The sequence below is a fragment of the Tenrec ecaudatus genome, chromosome 16, assembly GCF_050624435.1.
Source record: "Tenrec ecaudatus isolate mTenEca1 chromosome 16, mTenEca1.hap1, whole genome shotgun sequence".
NCBI classification, from domain to species: Eukaryota; Metazoa; Chordata; class Mammalia; order Afrosoricida; family Tenrecidae; genus Tenrec; species Tenrec ecaudatus.
Window position 1 is genome coordinate 90,760,282 of NC_134545.1, and position 16,591 is coordinate 90,776,872.

A 16,591-nucleotide genomic window follows, 5' to 3' on the forward strand; every position below is an offset into this window, starting at 1 on the left:
CAGGTATTTAAAAATATTTTAGATGCTATAAATATAATGAAGCACTATTTTGGGAAGGGGACTGCATTGAGCAGTGTGTGCAGAAGGCTTGGACACTGAAGAAGTGAAACCTGGCTAATGAAGAACCAGCGGTTCCAAGTGCCATAGAAAAGGGACATCTAGCTTAAAGAACATAGACGTGCATGCGATGATGTTCCTGAAAGTGCACCCCTGAGACAGTGGTTTGGTGCCATGTGATGAAGTCAGCTTTCAGGCACTTGCCGGATCGCAGTGTGTGCTCGAGGAAATCGATTTGGGGATTAGGTGGGGGGAAGGAAAGCAATGCAGTAAGCTAAGGAATGGATAGGTAGTGAAGCAGGATGGGACATAGAGGAGGAAGACCCAAGGGTGATGCCTTGCTAGAGGATGTCTTCTCTTGGCAGGTCACTCACAGAGGCAGCAAGATTCATACACACATAGATTTGGGTCATCAGCAGCAGCAGCCACAACGTGACAGCACATTTTCCACTTCCTTCCTTTGTTTACCATTTTCATCCATCCTTCTTCCCTCTCTATCCCTAAAGTCGATCCCAGGGAAATCGCTGCACTTCTGACCCCATACGGTTGATTGATCTAAGGAGCGTGTACTCCCGTGATCCCATAGGACTATGGCTTGGCTGTAAGTTCAGGCATTGTGGTATGAAAGGCAAATATTCTTTGCAAATCCATAAAAAGTAAAAGCAAAACAAAAAGAGCAAAATGAACTCATAGATAGCACACTTACAATGTGGGTACTTACGGACATTTTATCTGGAAAAATACTGCAAACATAAACAGAACTCAGATAAAGTTAATAAGATAAAATTAGACAACTCTCTTGCAAAAAAGTAAAAACAAAAGCAAGAAAAAACAATAACCACAACATGCACTTAAACAGGAACACACTTCATAATGTTAGAGCTGACTCTTTCAGCATGCATGTTCAAGGCATCTGCATGGTGTGTGCCTGGTCCCAACTGTTGGCTAAAGAGTGAACAGTATGTTAGAGTTGGAGGCTTGATATGATACTGTGGGAACCTTTTCTTGCCTCATCCAAAATAGGGATTGCTATTGGCATCCAAGGGAAGTTACTGAGACCTGTAAGCTCACTGGTGATTGCATGATATGGTCCTAACATGTTGCGCTGAGTAGAAAAAAAATTGTAGTGGGCAAACTAATTATTAAAGGTGTTTAAAAGTATCTAAATGATATAGCTGTGGGTGGAAAATGACAAAATGCCCTGCAGAATCAGTTTCTATATCATTTTGCTGAAGCAGTCCTGCTTGGGTTAAAGAAGTCAGCTGAGAGAGACTAAATCCAGAAAGTCAGGTGTGTGGAAACAGGACAGTTTCGGTACAGCACAATCCATTTTCTGGTATATAATGACACACTTAGAACTAAGTCATAAATTTTGTGGGTGTGGGGGGGGGGGTGCCAAAGAAAGGCAATCCAGGAAGAGGATACAAATTGACAAATTTAGAGACTGCAGGAAAAAGGGAATTATAGACAATGTCCGCAATGTGCAGTAATGGATTTTACTCCCTAAGATTCTGCCAAAGGAGATTCATGTGTGAAACCAGCAAATGGCCTGCAGAGCACAGCTCCTTGTGCCGAGCCTTTAAGCATATTATCACTAAATCTGAAATTTAGGGAGAGGAATCAGTTCATTTACTTAAAAAAGTACTGAGATTACAAAAAATAAGGGAGAAAGGAACAGAATTTATGGACTTATTGAGGCTGGAAGGCCATTATTCATGTTGCACCTACAATGAAAGGATTGTAAAATGGTGGAATATTCATTAGAAATTCATTACTCCCTTGTCTTTTAGGGAAGGTAAATCTGCTTTTTGTCTGTTCATGAATTATGATTCAATGCATAAATTATCTTCCCACAAATAACCAAATAATCCAGTCCACGAGTTGAATCTGTGACTTGGTGTTATGCATTGGGAGGCTGATTGGAGCCAAGTGGGGCATTATGAAGGACTTGCTGGGAGACTATGTCTATAGTCAGTAGAGGGCAGGCATGCAAATGGAGCATATATTTTAGATGCATTTTTACATCTTACTGATCTTTAATATGATAACTGGTGATGATGAAGGTTATGATGATGATGATATTGGATTACTAAATGATTGATTACTTCCGGAGTAATTTAAAATAATATGGTGTTGCAGGAAACCTCCTTTGTGGGCTGAAACACAGCGAATGTTTACTGTATTGTTGCATTTCTCCCTCGATAAGCCTTTGCTAGAACTTTCCACAGGAAAAATAGCGCATTTATTTTGAGAAATGTTGCTAGAAAAATCAGAATTCGGGTAGTTCCTGTTAATGACTATTGTTTAATTTCTTTTACTGTACATATGCAAAAACACTCCTAATCCTTAAAGTGCAAGACAAAATGTGTACTGATTGCCCTGTCCCATTGTCCTTGAGTTACAGAGAAGGATGCCTAGGTTTAAATAGATGGAGCAGTTTTTGCAAGGTTACACAGCTGGAATAGAAAAGAGCCAGGAATTTGGAGTTAAGCACTTTCTAAATAAAAAAACCCCTGCCAGTGCAATGGTTACTGCTTGGCAGTTAGTTGAATGGTCAAAGGTTTTAACTAGCAGTTTGAGCTGCACCACAGGGGAGAAGACTTGGCAAGCTTCTCCTATAAAGGCTAGTTGCCTAGGAGAGCCTATAAAACAGTTCTACTAAGCCACATTGGGTTGGATGAGTCAAAATAGATTCAGTGGTGCAAAACAAAAACTTTCCTTTTTTTTTTACATTTTATTAGGGGCTCATACAAGTCTTATCACAATCCACACATATACATACATCAATTGTATAAAGCACATCTGTACATTCTTTGCCCTAATCACTCTCAAAGCATTTGCTTTCCACTTAAGCCCTCTGCATCAGGTCCTCTTTTTTTTCCCCCTCCCTCCCTGCTCCCGCCTCCCTCATGAGCCCTTGATAATTTATAGATTGTTATTTTGTCATATCTTGCCCTATCCGGAGTCTCCCTTCCCCCCCTTCTCTGTCGTCCATCTCCCAGGGAGGAGGTCACATGTGGATCCTTGTAATCAGTTCCCCCTTTCCAACCAACTCAGCCTCCACTCTCCCAGCATCGCCCCTCACACCTCTGGTCCTGAAGGTATCATCCACCCTGGATTCCCTGTGCCTCCAGCTCCCATATGCACCAGTGTACAACCTCTGCCCTATCTAGTTCTGCAAGGTAGAATTCGGATCATGGTAGTTGGGGGAGGAAGCATCCAGAATCTTGGGGAAAGCTGTGTTCTTCATCGGTACTACATTGCACCCTGACTGACCCATCTCCTCTACTAAACCCCTTTATGAGGGGATCTCCAGTGGTCGACATTTTGGCCTTGGGTCTCCACTCTGCACTTCCCCCTTCATTCACTATGATATATATATATATATACACACACACACACACACACACATATCTATATATATATTTTTGCATGATGCCTTATACCTGGTCCCTTTGGCACCTCGTGATTGCACCGGCTGGTGTGCTTCTTCCATGTGGGCTTTAATGCTTCTGAGCTAGATGGCCACTTGTTCACCTTCAAGCCTTTAAGATCCCAGACACTATCTCTTTCGATAGCCGGGCACCATCAGCTTTCTTCGACACGTTTGCTTATGCACCCATTTGTCTTCGGCGATCATATCATGGAGGTGTGTAGCCAATGATATGGTTTTTTTGTTCTTTGATGCCTGGTAACTGATCCCTTCGGGATCACGCAATCACACAGGTTGGTGTGTTCTTCCATGTGGGCTTTGTGGCTTCTGAGCTAGATGGCTGCTTGTTTATCTTCAAGCCTTTAAGACCCCAGTCACTATCTCTTTTGATAGCCAGGCACCATCAGCTTTCTTCACCACATTTACTTGTTCACCCACTTTGGCTTCAGCAGTTGTGTCGGGAGGGTGAGCATCAAAGAATGCCAATTTAATAAAAGAAAGTATTTATGCATTGAGGGAGTGTTTGAGTAGAGGCCCAAGTTCCTTCCGCCAGCAAAAACTTTCTTATCAGAGTCTGTATTCTAAATCTCATTCATACATGTATCTACCAATCGTATGTCAGTTTTTGCTACTATGGGGCTTGATGATCATGTAATGCGAGAAGCTATACGACCCATATTTCAAATTCCATTAGATGGACTGGTTTCAGATCCAGACAAAGATCAACTACATTGAAGACCAAGAAATCTACTTTAAAAATGGACAGTGAGAACATCATGAGTAAAAGCAAAACATTGTCTTCTAAAATGCCAGAATGGAAGCCCCATAGATTGCAAAGTGCTATGGAAGTATAGACCTATGGAAGAGCTGCCTCTTCAGAGTAGAGTCAGTCTTTTTATTTATTTCTTTAATTTTACTTTTCCCTCAAGCCTGTATTTCTTGATTCTCCCCTCTTGTGATTGCTGTCATTAGGATCCATGGTGGCACAGTGGATTACGCTTTGGGCTGCTAGCCACAAGGACAGCAGTTCAAAACCACCAACCACTCTGAGGAGGGAGAAAGAAAGGGCATCTACTCTCATTGTAGGCCTTGGAAACCTACAGGGGCAGCGCTAATCTGCCCTATAGGTTCCCTATATGTTAGAATCGACTCGATGGCACTGAGGTATTTTTGTTGGTTTTTTGTTTTGTTTTATTTAATCATTTTATTGGGGGCTCATACAAATCTTATCACAATCCATACATACATCCGTTGTGTCAAGCATATTTGTACATGTGTTGCCATAATTCTCAAAACATCTGCTTTCTACTTGAGCCCTTGGTATCAGCTCTTCATTTTTCCCCTCTCTTCCCATTCCACCTCTCTCATGAACCCTTGATAATTAATAAATTATTATCTTGCCATGTCTTACACTGTCCAATGTCTCCACCCACGTTTCTGTTGTCCATCCCTCAGGGAGGAGGTTAGATGTAGATTCTTGTGATCAGAGAAGGATGGAGTAAAGAATTAGGGCTCCTCATTTTCTGATATGGCGCTACCCAAAAATCAGAAAAAACACCTGCATACATCTACTAATCAGAGAGTGGCATGTAGGACGGCTGACCCTACAACATTGGAGTTGCCAAAAATAAAATTAAATATTTGAAGTTCAAAATCCTGGGAATTAAAGAGTTTAAATAGATATTGTATTGGTCATTTGGAACCAGAGAACCATGCAGTCTATTTAATCTGGGAATGTCAAATTGAAGAGGAATTCATTGTCACATCCATTGCCAAAAAGAACACTTCAAGACCCCATCAGTGATAGACTAATATCCACTTGCCTGCCAGGATTACCAGGTAATATAACTATTATCCATGATTACTCAACCACATACCAATGCCAAAGAAGAAATTTAAGATTTTTGCCAACAATCAGAAAGACTGTTTTGAAACTGTTTGTTAACAATTGTATAATTCTGCTGGATGTGAATGAACTAGGGAATAATATATATTTATTAACTCCCAACTAATAATGTTTTAAAGGAAATTGATCAAATGTTTGATTAACATGAAATTATAATTACTGGTGATTAGAATGCAAAAGTTGGAAACAAGAAAGATCAATAGTTGGAAATGATAGCAACAGAAATGATGGTAACAGAAATAATGTTAAGCGAGTATGATACAATTTCACAAGGCCACGGTCTTATTCGCTGCAAATAGCTTTCTGTGACGACAAAAATGGACACTATTCACATGGACATCTCCAGATGGAACATACAGGAATCAAATTAACTCTATTTGTCAGAAGAAGAGTGGGAAGCTTAAGACCATCCCTTAGAATAAGGGCATGGACTGAAGGAAGAACATATTACCAATTACTCACAGGAACAGTCAAACGGATGACAAAGAAAATGAAACCGTGTGCACAAGAACCAAGGCGTGAATGAACTGGAGTAGAGTCCACCTGAATCTAAAAAACATCAATCGCAGAATATATGTGACACATTGAACGCTAATGAGCGAAGACCAGGTGCTTTCTCGGCAGACACCAAAGACTTTATACCCGAAGAAAGGAAAAGATTATTAAAAAGAAAGAAAAGGCAAACATGGATATCAGAAGAGACGCTGAAACTTGCTCTTCAATGTAGCGTAGCCAAAGCTAACTAGCAAAATGATGAAGTAAAGACTTTGACAGATGACTTCAGCGAAGTACCACAATGAAATGTGCAAAGACCTGGAATTATAAAACCAAAAAGGATGAACAAGGTCAGCATTTCTCAGCCTGAAAGAAATATGCAGGCCACCAGCTACAGTATTAAAAGATTCTACAGCAAAATTATTAAATGAATCAGGAACCACAGACAAAATGATAGGAAAAAAACAGCCATATCAAAAATAATCTGCCAATCCTCAGACATTTCGGGAGGTTGCATAAAATAAAGATCTCATGGCATTGAAGGAACAAGTCAAAGCTACATTAAAGGTATTGGATAGAAAGCAAGTACTCCAGAAATTGACAAAATACCATCTGAGACGCTTCAATAATCGGAAGCAAGCTGGAAGGCCTCGCTCACATATGCTCAGGCATTTGGAAGACTCTTTGGTCAACTGACTGGGAGAAAGCCACCTGGGTGCCTGTTCCATACCAAAGCAAAGCAGCAAATGCTGAATTTACCAAAGGACATCACTAATAAAATTTTGTTGAAGACCACCCCTAAAAAACCATAACAGATTGATAGGAAAATGTGCCTGTGGTAGGCTGGGTTGACTAGAGAAATAAAACCAGGGACATACATATATGTGTAAGAAGTAGTTATCCAGAAGTAATTACTTATCAAGAAAACAGCCCATCCCAGGTCAAGTCCATAAGTCCAATACTAGTCCAGAAATCCCTTTTCAGACTGAGAAAGCCACATGCACTGATGCGGAATGCAGGAACTTCACAGGCTCATGGGTGCAAAGTCTTAGGGAGCCACTGGCACGGGCACATCTGCAGGGCTCTGGCAGGTCTCTGAGTGGCTCACCAGCAGGAAGGTGAAGCAGAGAAAGAGCGGAGGTTCCCAGGACCCTCCCTAGGAGGAGGTCACGCCTCCAGGTCAAAACGGCAGGTTGGGTATCCTGGAGAGACTAAAATGGTTTCCTTTAAATGCTCTTCGTATTAGAAGAACAAAAAGAAGTCCTGATGGGGCAAGGTCAGGGCTGCAGGATGGCTGGGGCAAGATGCGGTTTCCCAGTGAAATGATCACAGGACAGACTTTGCAGCTCTTGGCAAATGAGCAAGTGCCTTGTCAGGACGGAGAAAGTTCCTCAGCACAAATTTCCTGACCTGTTTCACCAACGCCATTTTCAATTTTCTTTCAAATTCTACCCAATGAGCCCCCAGGATCGTCCTGTTTGCTTTGAGAAATTGCATCAAGTTTACACTTTCAAAACCCCCTAACAGTTAAGATAGAATTTGTCCGCCTTCTGAGCTGACCTCTTTGCCTTGAACTTAACTGCCGGCAGAATCACTCCCAAGCCACTGCTTTGATTGGACTTTTGCGTGAAAGCAGCCTTCAGGAGGTTAACACCCAGAAACCAAACTCACTACCATCCAGTCAATGCTGACTGTTAGTGACCCTCTATGGGCTTCCAAGGCATTAACGTTTATAGGAGTAGAAAGCCCAGTCTTTCTCCCACAGAGCTGCTGGTGGTTTTGAACTGCCCATCATGAGGATAACAGCCAAACACATAACAACTAAGATAAATGTATTACTGAGAAAACTTGTCCACAGCCATATGCTGCTCACAGAGACAAGTTTAAACACAGTTTTTGAGTGGAAGAGGCATGTGCTTCTTATAACTGGCACTCTAATACCAATTAAAAATATACATCCTTGTGTGCTAGGTATAATAATACTATTTTATATTTTTGTAACATACCTCAATCGTTTAAAATAGGATTTAATCAACAGAGAAGATTACAAAAGAATGATATCAATTATTTAGCTTTAATTAGAACTTTCTTTTCTGGACCTGGCAACTAATTGGGTAAAATAACAATTTTATAGGGATAATTGAGTTTCCCTAATCCAGTATTGTCACCACGGGCTTCCCAGCCTCCCCAGAAATTCTACTTGCTGCTTCTCTGATAGGATCTCACCTGTCAGCTGAACAAGACACAGAGAGACAAGGGCGCATTCTCTGAAGACATTTGGAGCTGGCCAGCACACTGGGATTCTAGGCGAGCACACTGGGATTCTAGGCCAGCACACTGGGATTCTAGGCCAGCACACTGGGATTCTAGGCCAGCACACTGGGATTCTAGGCCAGCACACTGGGATTCTAGGCGAGCACACTGGGCTCCCATTCAGAGAGCAGCCTCTATCCAGATCAGTCTGTTGGTTTCATCTGGAAGCCATAGGAGAATTTTGCCCATTGCTTTTCTAAAACAACCCCCTTTGACTCAGGTTGAAGAATGCCTAAGCTTCAACAAACATTGAAGAAGTGGGGCCAGAATTCAGGTGGTTTGCTTTCTCTTTCTCTCCTATCAAAAGTTTGAAGGCACCTTTCAACCCGTTCGATTGATTTTGACTCATATGTACAAACTATGCTCATGCAGGGAATGATTCAGCAGTAACAAGAGGTGACAAGTCCTCCACAGATGCCTTGTTCACTTCCCGTTTCACTTGAGAAAACCACGGTGCACTGGGGGTGGGGGTCAATTTCACAGACTGGATTTCTTTGTCAGGAGGTTAAAGAAATGAAAATAATAGTTATACCTGAACCATCTACACCTATTACTAGTAGAGGGAACTTCGTAGTGTGTTTATTAATCGACTGCATGGTATCTATAACGGAAATCAACGGAAAGGAACGGTAAAAAAATTCACTTGTACAAAATATGAAATATAAGAAAATAGAAAAGCCCATATTGGGAAATACTTAAATGGTTGCAAGGGAACCATTGAAATTTTCAAAGCGATCCTACGGCTAAAGAAGTTGAAATCCTGCATAATATAGATGTCCCTTGGAGATTTATAATGCACATTAGTAAATAAAATGATCTAGACAGAACTGTAATTAAAAGAATCAATTTAATTATTCCTAGAGACTCATTTCAAAATGTAGTCATTATGGGCTCTTATTTATTCCTTTTACATGACCTGCATTCACATCCTATGAAACTAAATTTTTTACAAAGCACAGTGGCAAATGGGATTGACTAAGAGAGATATTGTGATAGTTTATTGTGCCAGCCTGGCCGATAAACACAAGTAGGATTAACTGAAGGGTAGAGGGATAAATGGCTCAGTGAGTCTCACCTTGCTTGTTCTGTGCCTCAGTTTAAAGTTGTACGCTACCTGTGGGATGCCTAGCCTGTGGACTGTGTCGCTGTAAGTTGAGGTCCCTTTAAGCCCACATGATTGGAATGTTCATCTCTGGAGCTGGGGACTGACAGTTGATGACAGTTGGGGACCTGCCTTGCTGTTTGCTACCTGGAGATATATAGCCCAGCTCTCTCTACAGTAGGGAACTGGCAACTGGTGGCTCTCAAGCCTTAAAGGACTGCTAGTGTCTCACTGCTTTATAATTTGACTGTTAATTTCTTGTATTATCTATCTGTATATAATTTAACAGTTCATTTCTTGTATTATATATCTATCTTTATAAATATATTTATATATAATTACTAGCAATCTGGCTTGTCTCTCTAGAGAACCCTGTCCAACACAGATATCAAAACAAGAAGACACAAATAAATACTTTTGTGGTTTCACACAGAAAAACTATGATGAGACACTCAAGGTTCACATTGGTTTAATTGGTTTGGGATAAAGGATTCTGGATCCAGAAAGAAGGATCACAAACAATTAGGAGATAGAGAAGTATTCACAGGGCATGATTTGAAAACAGCTAAGTGACCATATTATTCCACATAGAGTATTTGTTTATAAGTTAGGTATAAACAGTGGGATGGCCAAGCAGTTGGTATAAAATGAAACAGAACTTGAATGATGTGACAGAGGTTAATAAATACTAGTTTGAGTGGCTAAGCGAATAAGCAGAGGGAAAGCAAACCTAAAATGTACTCAGTGTCTTTAGTGACAATCTAGTTCATTAAAAAAGGAAAGAAAGAAAGCAGTCACCTCAGTCGCTGGCCTTGGGATTTCAATTCATAGTGACTCTGGGTGTAATTTCTAAATAATTCTAAACCATTAACAACCCAAATTACTCTGATTATTCAATTAAGTGTTTGAATACATTAAAAATAAACATAAAGAAGCAACCATCACTTATCATTTAACTTAAGGTAACTCTGTGAATATTTTTCAAATGGAATTTATTATCTCTCAAAATTATGAAAAAATGCAGAGAGAAAAATGCAGGGAATTATACACATTCATGCAATTTTACTCAGATTTATATTATTCACTTATTCATTCATATATTCTAAAAATATTTTGCGTATATTCCAGAAGCTGGGGATAGAGTAGTGAATAGAGTCCTTTTCAATTATCATGGAATTTACATTATAATAGGAAAGAAAAGTAATATACGAATCGTAGTGGGTTGAAATTTCTTAATATGGCTCTTCTCTCCATATCTCTGTAACTCCCGCCAAATGAGTTAGTGGGACTAGGTAAATAAAGGCACTTGAGCTCCGGTTGAGTAGTGGTTGCACATTGGACTATGACTCCTAACATCAGCGGTTCGAAACTACCAGCAGCTCCAAGGGAAAAGGATGGAGCTTTCTATTCCTGTAAACAGTTACAGTGTCTGCAACACACAGAGGCGGTTCTACCTTGTCCATTAGAGTCACTGTGAGTCAGAGTTGATCTGATGTCCGTGAGTTAGGTTTGTTTGTCATTAATAGCTGGAATTGGCCAGTTTTAGTTGCCACTCTTGTGGCTAAAGGATGCTTCCTCTCTGCAAGGAAAGAGAAATCTATGAGAAATCCATTGGAAGAAGAGCCACCAGTGCAGCCTGTTTGCGACCACTGTCTGTAGCGGTCCAAGCCTGGATCAGAGACACCAGAGGCTGAAGCAAACTGACCATGGGCAGAACAGAGGTGCAGTCTCAAGACCATGAGACTGTGAGGCACGGTGGAGGGTTAACTTCCTAGCCAGCAAAGACAGAGGCCACGGGAACATGTGGCTGAAAGGGAGTGACTAGAGTGATACTTGGCTGCTGGCAGAGGAATGACATTGCTGTGGGCTAGTGACGCTATCCTTAATGTATCATATCCTGGCTGTGGTAACCTGTTAGAATCTCCAATAACCCAACCATATCCTTAGTCATGAGTATGTTCTATAAGTTCAGTATGGCCAATGCAAAAATAATTACCACCCCAGGATTGAAGTAGAGGGATGAATAAGTGGTGTCAGGGCAGAGTAGGTAGAGAAAGATGGAGAGTGGAGACATATCTAACCTCTGCCTTAGAGCACTAAGAAAGCCAAAGGTTAGATATGGCTTCCCCACACCCTGTCCTCATAAATATATTTTAATAAATAATGAGTAATATGAGGTAGCTCCCAGCATTACAGCAACCCACAAGCCATCACAGTGCGACAAACTGACAGAGAAGTGGTGGGATTAAAGGACCAACCATGTGTTGTCTGGTGTGTCTGCCAGTGCACAGTGCCGTGTGCTCGTAGGATGCTGGTAGCTATATTTCTGGTATTTCAACCCCCAGACGGGTCACCCAAAGTGAACAGGTTTCCACATCACTTCCAGACTAAGAACAGACTACAAAGTAGGAATGGACTGCCCACTTTCAAAGAATTAGCTAACGAACAGTAGCACAACATTGTCTGAGAGAGTAGCAGAAAAGGATTGTCTGCTCAGAAGACCCTCAAAATATGACTGAAGAAATCTGATTTTTTCAAAGTAGCATCGAGTACAATGACATGGATGGACTAAAACCTTTGGGGGCAAAGCCGTAGGGATCTTTATTTGCTGATGGAGCATGACTCAAAATTGGAAGAAACAGCTGCAAACATCTATTAATAATTGCAAATTGGAGTGTACACAATTTGAATCTAAGAAAAATAGAAGTCATCAGAAGTTAAATAGAACCCATAAAGATCCATACCGTAGGCATTAGTGAATGGGAATAAACTTATATTGGACATTTTCACCCAGAAAATTATGTGGGTTCTTTTGCCAGGAATGAGAGATTCAGCAGAAGCATTTCAACACTCATCATCCAAAAGGACATTTCAAGATCCATTTTGAAAGACAATAATTTCTGTGAGAGGAAACTATCCACATTCAAGGAAATCCAGTCAATATAACTATTATTCAAATGTATGAACCAACCACTAAAGTTAGTGATGCAGATATTGCAGAATTTTTTGAACCTCTTCAGTCTGAAATTGATTGAACATGCAACCAAGATGCCTTGAGAAATATTGCTGATGGGAATACAAAAGTTGGGAACAAAGAAAAAGGAACAGAAGTTAGAAAATATGGCCTTAAAGAGAAAAATGAAGCTGGACATCACATAATTTTGTAAGAACAATGATTTTTTCCTTGCAAATGCCTTTCTTCACAACATAAAAAGTGAGTGACTATATACATGGACTTCTCCAGACGAAATGTACAGAAATCCAATTGACTACCTCTGTGAAAAGAGACAATGGGTAAACCTCATGTCAGTAGCTAAAACCAGACCTGGGCCCAAAAGAAGAACAGAGCATCTAATACTCATATTAATTCAAGTTTAAATTGAAGAAAATTTAAACAAGTCCACAACAGCCAAAAATACTAACTTACATCTATTCCACCTGAATATCGCTAGCACCTCAGAAGCAGATTTGACATTTTGAACCCTAATGATGAAACATCTGACGCCCTATGGGAAGGCATCAAGAACATCACTCATGAAGAAATTAAAAGGTTGTGAAAAGATACCAAAGAAAGAAAATATTAAAATGAATGCCAGAAAAAGTGTGCAACTTTCTCCTAATTTATTGCCTATGTAAAGGCATAATATGCTATAACAACTGAAAGAAATGATGGAAGAAAAGAGCAGAATTTAAAATTTCAAAAGAAGATGGAAAGAATACACAGTCAGTATACGATAGTACATGAGACAGATAGCATATGTTCAAGAACCAGCGGGAATGAAGGAAGAAGTCCAAGCTGCACTGAAGGCATGAGCCAAAAGCAAGAGTCTGGGAAATTACGGAATTCTACTCAGTGTTTCAACAAGCTGCTAAGCACGGGAAGCAGTCACTCATCTAATGCCAGGGAATTTGTGATCTTGCGACCTGGTCAGAGATCCACATTGGACTCATTCCAAAGTATGGTGACCTGGCACGATGTGCAAATTATAGAACAATAGCATAGCTGTTTCATGCAAGTGAAATTTTGCTGATGATCGTTCAACAATGGTTGCAGAAGTATATTGACAGGGAGTTGTCAAAAATCAGAAAAGATTCATAAGAGGATATGGAATAAGGGATATCTTTGCTATATCAAACGGATCTTAACTGAAAGCAGAGAATACCACAAAGGTGCTTATTTCATTTTATTGATTATGTAAAGCATTTTATTACATGAACCATAACAAACTATGGATGGCCTTATAAAGAATGGGAATTCCAGATCACTTCATTGTGCTTATGTGGAACTTGTATGTAGATCAAGGAGCTGTTGTGCAAACAGAATCCACCGATACTGCATGTTTAACATCGTGAAAAGTGTGCATTGTTGTATCCTCTGATCATACTTATTCAATCTGTGATCATACAATTCAATCAATATGCTGGTCAAATAATTAGAGAAGCTGAATTATATGAAGAATAATGAAGTATCAGGATTGGAGGAAGGTTTATTAACAACCTGTGCTATGCAGATAACACAGTTTTGCTTGTTGAAAGTGAGGAGGACTTGAAGCACTTGCTGATAAAGAACAAGGATAACAGCTTTCAGAATGGATTATAATTCAATGTTAAAAATGCAAACAAAATCCTCAAAATTGGACCAGTAAATAAAGTCCTGAGGAGTGGAGAAAAGATTGAAGTTGTTAAGAAAGATTGTATCTTGCTAGGATCCATAATCAATGCTCATGGAAGCAGGAGTCAAGAGACCAGAGGAATCACTGGATTGGGTAAATTTGCAGTGCAAGACCTCTTTAAAGTATTGAAATGCAAGGAGGTCACGTTCAACACTAAGTTCACCAGACCTAAGTGACAGTGGTTTCAATTGGCTCACATGTATGCGATGGTTGGGCATTGGATAAGGAAGATTGACGAAGATCTGCGTACTTGAAATGTGATACTGCTGAAGAACATTGAAAATACTCTGGAGTGCCGAAAGAACAAACAAATCCATCTTGGAAGAAATGCAACGGGAATGTTCCTTAGCTGTATGAAAGACTTCGTCTCACATATTTTGGAAATGCTGTAAGGAAAGCCCAGGTCCAGGAGAAGGGCAATCATACTTGGTAAAGTAGATTGGCGGTGAAAAACAAGAAGGTCCTAAGGAAGATGGATCGGTGCAGTGGTTACAACCCAAGAACAGTGGAGAGAATGGCCCAAGACGAGGCAGTGTTTCATTCTGTTGTACACAGGGTCACGGCCTAACAATAGCAACAGTAGGAGGTAGTAACAAAAACAGTATCATGTTCTGAGATTCTAGTGAGGGCATGTCAACACAAAAATCATGCCATGTAGTATCACATAACTATGTTTACTATAAAGAAAAATTGAACAGCATTACAAAAGAACACTAGAACTGGGAAAGGGGATGTATCCTTTGTAATATAATAGCCAAGAAAGACATTTCTGAAGAGGCAACAATAGAAGAACCATATGATTCATTTCCTTGTTGATGTAAATTTAGGGCTTTTAAAATATTTTGTGAATTTAAAGAATGATAAAAGCCAAATCAACAGTTTTGTTTCCTCGTGCATTCATTGCACAGTTTCTTTAGTGTTGCAGTACCATGGATTATTTAATAAGACTTTTCTAGCTTAATCTTTGCATCTTCTACCACACAACTTTTTTTCTGGTCAGTCTGAGTAAGAGAAGGTGGGGAAGATAGTGATAGGGTTATATGATTCAGTTGTGAGTGATTATTAAAACAGTGCATTTTGATTATAAAACCCTGGAAATCTAATGAGAGGATTGGTCAGTTTCGTGCTCTTGCTATATTTAAAATAAGCAATCTCAGAAGCATGAGAGGGAAATACTGCTATCAAGAATGAAGAGTCATAAGTTGAGTGCATCTGAGACCCAAGGACACAATGTGACACTGAAGAAGTGGCAAAAGCAGAACCACGAGCCAGAGTCACAGGCAGATTGGCGGTGAGATGTAGTCAATCACATGGCCTTTCTAAGTCACAAGTCCTTATGCGATGTATCATAATTCTGGACTCTATGCCAGTATATTTTACCCCATTTTGGAGAGAGTTCCCTGTCATACAACTGGGCAGGATCAAATTGAGGCTCAGTCCTGATGTTAGTAGAGAGAGGGGGTGAACCAAGTCATACCTTTTGTCTCTTGTGGGACATCTTTATGCTCCACTTTACTAGAGGGTGTGATTTATGACACCATCCTTTGTTTTCTTTGGGGGGGACGTATGGTCAGCTAAAAGACAAAACCCATTTCTATATCAAACCTATTCCTCTGTGTATGCAAACCAACTCAGACACAGATAGAACGCCCAGGGACACTGGAAGCGCATGTTCCAGATCTCTCTCTGAAGTGATGGAGGCCAAGGCCAGAGATGCCAACGATGATAGCACAGAGACACAGAGGAGCATTGCCACCGCTATGGGATACCTTTTCATGTGGTCAAGACCGTGGGAATGTGAGCGAGAGTGACAGCTGGGTGAGTTCCTGGACCACAGAGGCAGAAGCCAAAGGACCATGTGGCAAGAGGCTGAGACCTGGGAAGAAGCGTGGCTGCCAGCTGAGGAGAGGTGTTGCTCTGGTCCACTGACTGTGTCCTTAATGTTGACAGCTCTGGACATGTTAACATGATCTTGGCTACCTTAACTAGGATCTTAGTAACACATTAAGTTCCCTAATAACACCCCATAATTGTGAATGTTACCTATGAGTTCTGTGTGGCCATTGCAACAAATAATTGAACCCGGTATAAAAGTAGAAAGCCACGGGAGGAATGGCTGGTGTCAGACTGGATGAAGAAGGATGGAGCTGGGTTGCATGTGTCAAACTTGTGGCAATCAGGAAGCCAGAACAGGTCAAATGTGTCCCACCCCCACCCCCCCACAATTCACTGCCAGTGGACTTCCTGGCCCAAAGGGCCAGTAGAATTGAATGCTTTCAGTGGGAGGCTTTCTTGCAGGGTGGGGTGTCTGCAGGCCCCTAAGAAAGTTGTCTGTCATGAGAGCCAAGAACCTTGGGCGTAGGCTCCTGGTGGTGTGCGGTGCCTTTGGGCACACGGAGAACCTGTGGCATTGCAGAGCAGGGCAGGGCACATGAGGCTGGGGGCTGAGAGGTCAAAGACCAGAGCGGAACACATGGTCGAGAAGAGGCTATCTGTAGTAGATGCATAATCTGGTGGCAATTTGAGGATTGCGAGTATAGGGATGGAGTCTAGTCTGTCTATCTGTCCTAGTACCTAGTCTTTCTGTACATTAAAACCATCACATGAAGTGG